A 12,254-nucleotide genomic window follows, 5' to 3' on the forward strand; every position below is an offset into this window, starting at 1 on the left:
ACAAGTACCCTGTTGATGCAAAAATAAAATGCCTGCTCCTAGTACCTGTTGTCTGTGACCAGCGGCTTACGCCAGGTTTATCCAATTTGCATTTCACAACTAGTACTCCACATTCCAGTGATTTGTTGAAATGTAGCTGGTGCTGCAGGTATTGCTGGCGATTTTTGACTTGTGACTAAACCAGAAGGCCTCGGTATATCCATTAAAGAGGTATTGCCCTGCGTTCCTAATTTTCATGGACAAATATGATTGTAGATTGTAATAGTTTGCACTAAATGCATTTGGGAAAAGTAACACTTCATTCTACATTATCATTCATAATCATATCAAAATGAATTTCAAACTCTATCAATGCAGGAACAGAAACAGAAAATGCTGGAAAAACAACATCCGCGGTATTTTGCTTTTATCTACCAATTCAGGGCTTTGGGTGGGGGAAGCTTTTTATCTTAATATATTTTGTATTCGCAGTCGTCATCTGCTTCCTCTTGTAATGCATCTGTCAAAGAATATTTTTCCCGAGCTACTATTTTTGTATCAACCTCTGCATTCTTTTGGTACGTTTGGTGTGATATTAACTGCTGAGGAATCTTCTCTCACATCTCCCTTGTTGCTTGGCAGCTCTTTATAGTGTTTCTAGAAATTGAAAACCTACTGGCAGATACCTTCCCTGCCTACTTGATAAGGGTTCGGTTCCTAAGCACTTGTGACATCCTCTCTCCAATTCGCACTGAAGCAATTTAAGTTACCAGGTAGACTTCTTTAAGTCTTAGCTAAATATTGGGAATACATATGGCAGCCATGGGGCACTTAACGTGGCATTAAACCTATACAGAACTGCTGGTTGCTACTTCCAATGTCTTAAGAGTTATAAGTGTACTTTCTGGCTTATTGCCATACAGTTAACTACAATGAGGGCATAAGGACGGCCAGCTACGTCAGACAAAATCATAAATCCCAAAGTCTTTACTAAAGTTGTTGCTTTTAACATCCTTAATGCCACCTATTTTAATTGCCCATTATAAGTAATTGATTTACTATGAAATACCAATTTGGAATTGTGCCATTTCACTGAGAACTATACACTGGGCTGCAGCTGCCATGTGGCTATGCTAAAATCCATAAGTACATATAAAACTCTTAAGGGGCTTGACAGGGTAGATGCTGAGAAGATGTTTCCCCTGTCTGGGGAACATGTGGATATACACATGAATAAGGAGCAGGAGTAGGCCACTCGGCCCCTCGAGCCTGCTCCGCCATTCAGTAAGATCCGGGCTGATCCGAATGGAACTTCAACTCCACATTCCTGCCTACCCTGATAACCTCCCATTACCTTGTTAATCAAGGATCTATCTCGCTCTGCCTTAAAAATATTCAAAGACTTTGCTTCCACCACCTCTTGAGGAAGAGAGTTCCAAAGACTCGCAACCCTCTGAGGAAAAAATTTTCCTCATCTCTGTCTTAAATGAACAACCCCTTATTTTTGAACAGTGACCCCTAGTTCTAGATTCTCCCACAAGAGGAAACATCCTCTCCACGTTCACCCTGTCAAGACCCCTCAGAATCTTAAAGATTTCAATTAAGTCGCCTCTTACTCTTCTAAACTCCAGTGTATACAAGCCTAACCTGTCCAGCCTTTCCTCATAAGACATCCTGCCCATTCCTGGTATTACTCTAGTAAACCTTCTCTGAACTGCTTCCAACACATTTACATAAGGAGACCAGTACTGTACACAATACTCCAGATGTGGTCTCACAAATGCCCTGTACAACTGATGCATAACCTCCCTATTTTTGTATTCAATTCCCCTCATGATAAATGATAACATTCTCTTAGCTTTCCTAATTACCTGCTGTACCTGCACACTAACCTTTTGTGATTCATGCACTAGGACACCCAGATCCCTCTGAATCTCAGAGCTCTGCAATCTCTCACCAATTAGATAATAAGCTTCCTTTTTATTCTTCCTGCCAAAATAAACAATTTCACTTTTGCCCACATTCTAGAATCTAGAACACAGGGGTCACAGACTCGGAATAAGCGCTTGGCCACTTTGGACTGCGATGAGGAGAAATTTCTTCACTCAAAGGGTTATGAATCTTTGGAATCCTCTACCCCAGAGAGCTGTGGATTCTTAGTCATTGAGTATCTTCAAGACAGAAGTCGATAGATTTTTGGGTACTAAGGGAATTAAAGGGTATGGAGATAGTGTGGGAAGGTGGAGTTGGTAGGTAGAAGATGAGCCTTGATCTTGTTGAATGGCAGAACAAGTTTGAAGGACCACTCCAGCTCATGGGCAAAATGTTTACATTGGCAGATGGGCATGTGCCCAACCCGCTCAAGCGTAAATTGACACGCGTTGATGTCAGGCGAGCGTACCGAAATCAACACACAAGTGGCGCGATATTTCGGTCGGTGGGCACACTGGAGTTGGCAGCGTGCCCGCTGACAATTAAAAGGCTTATTAAGGCCATTAAAAAGGTAATTAAAAGAAATTTTTCACTGCCCGTCCAACCTTACGGTCAGCGGGCAGGCGAAAAGGCAAAGCAGCCTTTGCACTTTTTAGAAAACCTCATCCACGGGCAGGATGAGGTTTCCAACAGAAAATAAAAATAAAATTAAAAAATTTACATTTCATCTATAACATGTCCCTGCTCATGTGACAGAATCACACATGAGGGGACAAGTTTTATTACATTTTTGAAATCTTTATTTTATATTTGGAAAAAATGTTCACCTTCGTGAGGCAGCTCAGTGACTCAGGAAGATTTGCAAGCATGCACTCGTGCGCATGCGTGAAGTTCGTACTCGCACTCTCCACACGCCACCACCCCACCCAGGCAGCGCTGAGCACTGCTGCTCACGTTTCACAACTTTAATTGACCTGCCAGTGTGACATCGCGGACCAGCCCCACTGAGCCCGCCCAACAAGGGCTAAATTCTGCTCCATATTTCTCATGTTCTTACATGGAATAGCGAGAAATGGCGAGAAAAATAATTGATGGGATTATTGCACCGGTACTTATAATGGACAACACACCAAGGCACAAGAAAGTTCATTATAAACGTTTGGATGGTACAGAACTGTTAGTTGTACGACGGATACATATCTCAATATCTTGTCAGCAAAGATTTTTGTGCGACTGAGAGAAAATTGAATCAAGAACGCAGAGTTGGCTTTTGTTTTAATTGTAACGTGTTTATGATTTGACGAAGGTGTCTGAAAGAGACTGCCTAGTAGAGCGCTGTTTATCTTGGACTTCCTATTTAATCACCTTGTATGACACTTTTTTCTTCGTCTGCTGCTCCAAATGGGTTCTTGCCCACCCCCCCCACCCACCCCCAGCCCCCGGTAGCATAGAGGAATGTCGCGCAATGCATTGTTTGTTTACCAGCATTGCCGAAGGTAATTGCTGTTAGTTAAAGAAGAGCGAAAGATTGCATGGAACGTGTTCAGGTCTATGCTCCACGTCGAAGAAAATGACCAATTTGGGTTTTAATTATTTTTGCGGCCGGCGGAAAAACACAGGGAGCCTTTGCTGGCCAGATATAAAGCTGAGCATCACAGGCTGCTGATTGATGCGAGCTGAAATGAGCTCACACAGACTGACATGAAATGACCAACTTGAGAGAGCAGATGTCGGAAATGTCCACAATTTGAGGTGCAGCGTGTGACGGCCGCGAGCAGCTAATCAGTCGTGCGCTTTCTCTGTGTCATATATTTGAGCTACAGCCCTTTCTGTATTTAGGCTGCTCTGCAGAAGGTTGCCTGTTGGCCATCTGTCAAGACAACTCCGCGTCTCACCTACAAAGAGCTCCCTAGGTCATTACGCATCTCCGAAACCTCAGGCTTCTTAGTAATTCGATAAATAAATCTGTAGACTTTTAAAATCATAGTGCCCTGCAGCCACCCTTTAATTATTTCTTTCCGCCACTTGGCTTGGAGCTAAAAGAAAAGACCTGCTTGCTTAAAAAACAAATGGGCCCCCTAAATCCATTTGTTCTGAAGATATTCAGGGTTTTTATGCAAAATAAATCAATTTGGGAACGGCACGATTTGTACTCACCTCTGATCTCTGCCATTTAACCCCTAAGTCCTAGCTCTGGTGTCAGGAACCCAGGAGTGCAAGGCCAGAGGTTAGACTGTTTAAGCGTGCGAAACGCACTGTGTTGAAATTGATCTTTTGCTGCAACGCTTTTAATATCTTCCCAGTGACTGGAATTATAAAGATTTATGTTAGCGGATAAGCCTTCTTTATTCTTAGCTATTGGGAAAAAAATAACCGTGGCAGCCATCAGGCATTGCTGCCTTAACATGGCTTTACATGCCAGAACAGGAGAGAGTTGCTGCTCACTAATGCTATTTCAATGAGTGTTACAGAACCTCTAGAAAATAACTTATTTGACTAGATGTTGCTCACCCCCAATTCATCTCAATGATGTTGCCAGATCAAGGTCAGGGTTTTTCTTAAACTTTGCAAAAATGCTTCTGTAAAATCCCCATTTTCTATGTCTATGTGTAAAAATGAGCGTGCCTCAGAAATATATCTGGGGGCGAGAAAAATCTAATTTGATAAGTCTTGAAGGAGCAGATCCTAAATTCACGATCTTAATCTGAAAACGGCTTCCATGCAAGGGTCAGGTGGGGGTTCGGGCGTTGGGGAAGTGGTGGGTGCACGGTGTTGGGGGGCACGTGGAACAGCTTAAGAGGAAGCCTGGAAATGAACTCAGTGGGTTGGCCGCAACTCAGTTGCACCGATACTCAGGCCCAAGCTGCGCAGCAGGCGCGATGCACACCTACATGATACAATTTAAGTGGTATTCAAAGGGAGAGTCCGCAAATAGAAATTCGAGCTGCTTAGGATGGATGATGTACATAGAGCGATAGCAGCAGCCAGGTTCAGTGCTGCCTCATTAGACTGGCTGCTGGGTGCAGTCAGGAGCAGCAGGAGGGAGATACTTTACCCTGACAACGAACGTAAGAAGCCTGCTGCTCACACCAGGAAGGTGTGTTTGGAGATAGCTGAGGGCGTTACCAGCAGAGGCGTTGTGCACAGGCCATGGATGTAATGCAGGGAGGACTATGGTGCCCTGCCCAGGTTGGGACAAGTGAGTAAATTGCCTCGTATTCAACTGGGTATTGAGCTTTAAGCTTTCTCCCTTGCAAACGTTCACCCGGTCTTGCTAAATGTTCTCCTTCACATCACTCCTCACACCCACTTATTTTTCAGCAGCCCCCACCCTTCGCTTCCAACCTACTTTTCATCACCTCTCCATTTATCTGTTCATCAGCCCGGTCCTTATGCAGGTGCAGGTGGAACAGTCTTTGGCTGGGCCCCCCCAGGGGCTCCTAAACCCAGAAGCAGGGACATGGTTGCCAATGAGTTCTGGAAACATCTTATTTTATTTTTAATTAACGTCGGAAACCTCGCCCCGCCCCGTGGATGGGGTTTCCTCAAAAAAATCGAAAGGCCGCTGGGGCCTATTCGCCCGAGGTCATGGCGCGCTGTTTCACGCTCGTGTGTGTCGGGCGCGTGCCCGCACATCGGGCTGGAAACCTGGCCCTCGGTGAATTACAATATCCTCAATTTACACTCCTGACCACTTCTACAAGGTGCACCCCCCCACTGTGGCTTCGGCCAATAGCACTCCTGCTCTTAGGGCAGGGATCTGAGTGTTGCCAACTCTTCAGGGTTGGCCTGGAGTCTCCAGGAACTGAAAATCACTCTCCAGGGAAATGCTGTGTGCAGCCCCCGCACAAAAGTCACAGGGACATTAAAAAAGATTGGGGGGTGTTTTTTTGTCATTTTCTTTGAACATTTTTCTTTACCAGATATAAAAATATCAAAAAATAGGAGGGGGGTGGTGGAAAGGCTGTTTGGTTGACAGTCAAACATCATCCAATTAGGTAATGAGTCTGTTTGCTTTGCAATTGGGGTAGGAAGGCAGTACATCACAAGGATAGATGTTGTGTTCTCTGATGGATGGCAAGAGTAGGAAAGCAGGTCATGTGGTGAAACCTCCAGGAATACATTTAATCACAGATGGCAGCCCTATCTGAGCAGCCGGCACCTATCTCTGCTGAGGGCACAGGGGGTGCACCTTGTAGAAGTGGTAGGGAATGTAAATTGAAGATATTGTAATTCACCAAGGGCCAGATTTCCAGCCCGATGTGCGGGCACACGCCCGACACACACGAGCGTGAAACAGCGCGCCATGACCTCGGGCGAGCGGCCTTTTGATTTTTGAGGAAACCTCATTTACGGGTGGGATGAAGCTTCCGACGTTAATTTAAAAATAAAATAAAAAGGTTTCAGATCTCATTCGCAACATGTCCCTGCTCGTGTGACAGAGACACATGAGGGGACACGTTTTCCTTATTCTTTAAAACTTTATTTTTAACGTGGAAGATCTTCAGCTCCCTGAGGCAGCTCCGTGCCTTCAGGGAACTTCCCGTGAGCCCACCCGTGCGCATGCGCTGACTGCTGTGCCCGCTCTCCCCACCCCACCCCACCCCACCCAGGCAGCGCTGAGCGTTTCAGCGCGCAATTCGTGCTGGCTGACCTTTAATTGGCCAGTCAGCATGATATCGCGGTCAGGGCCCGATTGTGGGCGGAGGACTGTGGCGCGGCCACTCCCAGGCCCGCCTGCCTGACCGCCCAGGGGAAAATCCTCCCCCAAGTGTAGTAAGCTTTGAATGACGCAATGACCCCCTTGGTCCATTGGTTGGGTAAGTGTGGCCGTATTTGGGGGTAAAAATAAAATGTCAACATCTGGACTGGCTCTCTGTGAGAGAGATTGGATGTTCACGAGCGTTACTGAGAATCAGTAGGACCTTGAAAGACAGGCTCTTTTCCCTCAGATAAGCCCTGACCTCAGGCAGAAAGTAATTCTCAAGCCAGTCTTCAAATACGGATGCTGTAACCCAAGCATTGCATGTTAGCCTTCCAAATGACTGGCAAATGAGATTCATTTTTCCCTTGAAGAGCTCATGGGTTTTCTGACCTATAAACCAGTAAAACCAGCCGTATTGGCACATAGTAGGAGCGTTTTCCTGCCCTTTTGTTGCTTTAAAACCAGGAGCTGTCCTTTCTTCTTCCGACATGTAGGTCTAATTTGTTTTTCATTTTCTTCCGGTTCAGGCCAGTTTTGTCTGTGCTGAAGGCCTGCTCTGCTCGTTAGCCTCTCTCCTCAATGTATCCCTGCAGCGCCTTGGGAATCCCTCCGGCAGCTGCATGATCAACTGAAGCAGCCTCCCTCACCCACTTCACATTACGCAACCTGAAAAACCTTCTTAAAGTGATCAAGCCATCCTGTGCTGGCTGAAAATCCTTTGGAAGGCAAAGGAGAGACACCTTCCGCACCACTTTCATCATCATTATTATCACCAGTGACACCAGCACTACCCTCCTTACTGCTCTCTATGCGCTGGTACAATTCAATTTCTAATGATTGGCCCATTAACTGGGGTCCTCCTTTGATGCTAGTGCTCTGCCTACACAATGAGTAATTTCTCCATTTCCCCTAAGCGTTTATCTCTCCAATTTACAAAAGTTAATCTGGCAGTACAGCTACCAGAAACATTAATGCTGACCCTTATTATTTTTTTCAGACTGCCTAATGTACCTGATTGTGGATTCATTGACACCGTATTCCCTGGCCAACATGGTAGCACCTGCACCATTTTACAGTCTGTCTAAGATTGTGACTTCTTGTGCAAGAGCCAACGCTTTCCTGGGACTTTTTCTGCTTGGCTCTGACTCACACATTTTTAGTAAAGTGCTGCACTGTATCTGTACTGCAAAATACTGGCCGGGAGTTACTGTATCCTGTAAATCACAGCAAGCCATGTGCAGCTAGAGTCGGCATATGCACAGTGAGCACTTCCTACAGGGGAAAGATACCATGGAAAACTTGTTTTCTATGGCTTCTAAATGCTGGCTTTTCTTTATTTCAAACCCAATATGCATTCAGGTAAAAACTTTTAATGCTTAAATCGCAGATGAGCAAAGATTTGGAGGCCGTGATGGGTGATTGTGTGTACTAGCACTTCCATGTGGGTAACTGAATTCATGAAAGAAAAAGACGCGAGCGGCGGGAGTTTACTGTATAGTGTCCCAAAAACCAACTCGCCCTTTCACTTGTTTCAATACATGCCAGAACCCATTGGGTGTGTGTGCAATGGTGATGAGGGGTTGGAAGGACTGTTTAATGCAAAGGATTCAGGGGGATGGTGTTGGTTGGTGTTGACGATGGGAGCGGACTGCAGGATACTGTTTGCTATGTTTCATATTGAGCGAACCTTCATGATATCAAGACATCTCACACAGCAATGTAAGCAGCTGGTCTGGCAATGGAGCCCAATCTTCATCATCCTCCTTCTCCTGCGCCTCTTTATCTGAAGAAGAGTGATGAGCCCCTTCATCCTTCTCCACCTGCTGTCCTCTCTACTTCACAATGTTATTTCTGAAGGATGCAGCACACTGCTATTATGTTGGTGAGTACTGAAAGGTGCCTCAAGATCCATGCAGGCATGACAAACATGGTGGTTACTTGGCTTTCATTGTAGTGCTCCTGGTGGTGTTTCCTCACCAACATCATGATCCAAGTTTGAAGTGGATAATCCTCTTGTCTCCTACAAGTCAGTCCTCAAGTCTGCTTCCTGGAACAGAGAGGTCTGGGACTTTGGACTGTCTCAGTATGAATGCATCTTGACTCTGGATTGAGGCTGTATTCGCTCTATAACTGCAGTGTTAGTCCAAAACTTAAACAACTTCTCACAGGCACTGTGGCCAAAGTGCAAATGCAAACTTTGTCTCCTCTGTGTCTGATATTCTGATCTTATTGGATTATTGTGTTGAAAAGTGTTAAAATGCTCAGCTGTTGGATAGACAAGTAAGGACATCAATTTGTTGGCCCTTAACTCAATCTTGGAGTCACACCTGCCAATGTCAGCAAAGTAGGTGAGAAAGACTTAAATGGTATATCATAATGCTGATGACCATTGAAACAGGGCAGGAAAATAGCAACCAAAACAGCTTGTGTATTTTCAAGATGTCAGTTTTCATTCCTATATCCGTATTGAAGGGAGAACTCCTGTATATGACAAAGATTCCCATGGATCTTGGCAAGTGACCTTTGCCCTTTTCAGAATGAAGCTGAGGTGGCGGAAACTCCAAGTGTGTTCAACAGAGCAAGTGGAATGTTGCACTATGCACACAGGCAGTGGTTCCCTAGTACCTGTTCAGATCTTCCTGTGATGCCTGCTGTCTCTTGGATTTAATCACTGTTAGCTCTCTCAGCAAAGGCGAATTAATAATCTCTCCAGATTATAAAGCCTTTTCAAATCTGTCAAGATTCACAAGGAAGTGATGTTTGTTTTATTGTGTTGTTGGGTTGGAGTAGTTTCAAGAAATCCCGAAGGCTGCCGGCTGCAAATATCCCTAACTTTATTGCAATATATTTACAGTTTAGGAGAACACTCCCTTACACTAGCTTCTTTCCATGCTGCTTTCTCCCAGAATCTCTCAGACCACATGAGTATATGCCACTTCCTTCTATTGCATGCGAGACTATTACAATTAACCTTTTATGAGGCTCAGTCTGACATCCTCCATTGTACCACAGTGTTGATTATCGGCATGGGCAATGAGGAAGGACATACAGAACTATGGGGAATTGCAATCAGCAATTCGAAGAGGGAAGAGTGCTAACTGGAGACAGGGTCAGGAAGCAGGAGGCAGAAGAATGGTCAGGAGATTGGGGTGGGGCTGCACTGGGGACAGACCTGAAAGCAATTGTAGACATGTGAGGAAAGGGGATGGTCAGAGATTATTCCGGTGAAGGAGTGGAGGTAGCATGGAATTTAGCTTTGAAACCCACCCTCTTTCTGACAGTGGTCAGATGGAGACATTGTGGGTGAAATTCTTGGGTTTTCCATTACTCTCCTGCCAGAGTTGCTCTGGGAAGCCAGTGAAATCCCCATAGAATAACAGCCCCACTTGAGCTCTGTGAGATTCAGTAGGTACAATGCAAGATGGCTCTGTGGTGTGGCTCCTCTGTCTGTCTGAACCTGATCTCTTGATGGTTAGTTGTCTGTCTTAGGAGTTTTTGAATGCAGTTTTCAGTGCCTGAAAGATCAGCTTTGTGTTATGTGAACAATCATTCATTGCCACAGCTCTTTACGATTGTCAAGTTTGATTCATTCCTGGAGATTCAGTCACATGGCATTCATTGCAGTCTCAAATTGCACTCCTCCAATTCTGGCCTTTTGGACATCCCCAATTTCATTCACTCTACCATTGATGACCCATACCTTTAGCTGCCTGAATCCTGAGCTCTGGAATTCTCCCCCTAAACCTCTCTGCCTCTTACATTTAAGGCATTTCATAAAACCCATCTCCTTGACCACATTTTGATCACCTGTCCTAATATCTCCTATGTGGCCTTGTGTCAAATTTTGTTTGATCATGTTCCTTTGAAGTGCCTTGGGACATTTTACTCCATTAAAGGCACTACATAATGCAAGTTATTGTCTGCAAATGCTTTTGCACTTACTTAATGGCTTGATACCTGCACTTTTCTGAGAGTGCCAATGAATGCCACTGCAGGGACATTTGCTCAGGGCTGGAGAGGAGCTTACAGTTGGAGGGGGATGATCCTGTTGTTGTGGTCCATGTAAGTAAAAACAACACATCCAGGATGAGGAAGGATGTTCTGCACGGTCAGTATGAGGAGCTAGGCACCAAATTAAGAAGCAGAACCTCAAAGGTAATAATTTCTGGATTATTACCTGAGCCATGTGCAAATTGGCATAGGGCAAACAAGATTAGAGACGTTAATGTGTGGCTCAAAGACTTGTGTGGGAGAAGTGAGTCCCAGTTCATGGGGCACTGGCACCAGTACTGGGGAAAGTGTGGGCTGTACCATTGGGATGGTCTACACCTGAACCATGCTGGGACCACTGGTCTAGTGAGCCGCATAACTAGGGGAGTAGAGAGGGCTTTAAACTAATCAAGGTGAGTGAGAAGTTTGGGTAGATGAAGCAAATCAAGGGGTAGAGTCAAGGCAGGATAGCAAATTCGTAATATGGGAAATGAGGGTCAGGGAATGGTGGGAAGGGAGAGAGAGAAAAACCTAATAATACGCCAACAGTCAAGACTAGATGTTACAAAGATAACAAAAAGACAAAACTAAAGGCTCTGTGTCTGAATGTGTGAAACATTCATAACAAATAAATGAATTGATAGTGCACATTAAATAAATAAATATATATAAATATGATCTGATAGCCATTATGGAGATGTGGCTGCAGGATGACAAGGATTGGGTCCTGAATATTGAGGGGTATATGACTTTCAAGAAGAATAGGAAGCTAGGTAAAAGTGGAGGGGTAGCACTGTTAATCAATGATGGCATTGATGCAATAGTTAGAGATGACATTGGTTCAGGAGATAAGGATATAGAATCGGTTTGGGTGGAGATGAGGAATAGTAAGGGAAAAAAGTCAGTAGTGGGAGTGATCGACAGGCCCTCTAACAGTAACTGCAATATAGAACAAAGTATACAAGAAGAAATATTGGGTGCTTGTGATAAAGGGAGGGCAATAATAATGGGAGTTTTAATTTACATTTAAATTGGAAAAATCGGATTGGCAGTAATAGTCTGAATGAAGAGTTCATAAAATGCTTTCAAGACAGTTTCTTAGAGCAGCACATTCTGGAGCCAACCAGAGAGCCGGTTATATTGGATTTGGTATTGTGTAATGTGACATGATTAATTAATGACCTTAGGGTCAAGGCACCCCTAGGTAGCAATGACCACAATTTACTTGAATTTTACATCCAGTTTGAAATGAAGAAGAATGGGTCTAAGACTAGTATTTTAAACATAAATAAGGGCGACTACGTGGGCATGAAAGCTGAGCTAGCTGAAGTGAACTTGGATACTAGGTCAGGGGATAGAGGAACGGTAGCAGACATTTAAGGGAATATTTCAGAATGCTCAGAACAATTATATTTCAACTATAGAGAAAAATTCTAAGGGGAGGACCCACCATCTATGGCCAACTAAAGAAGCTAAGGAAAGCATTGGACTTAAGGAAAAAACATTTAACAGCGCAACGATAAGTGGCAGGTCAGATGATTGGCCAAAATATAAAGAACAGCCGAAAATAAATAAAAGGATAATCAGGAGAAAGAAATTAGAGTATGAGAGGAAGCTAGCTAGAAATGTAAAAATTGATAGCTAGAGT

Source organism: Cetorhinus maximus, chromosome 15, assembly GCF_964194155.1.
Source record: "Cetorhinus maximus chromosome 15, sCetMax3.hap1.1, whole genome shotgun sequence".
NCBI classification, from domain to species: Eukaryota; Metazoa; Chordata; class Chondrichthyes; order Lamniformes; family Cetorhinidae; genus Cetorhinus; species Cetorhinus maximus.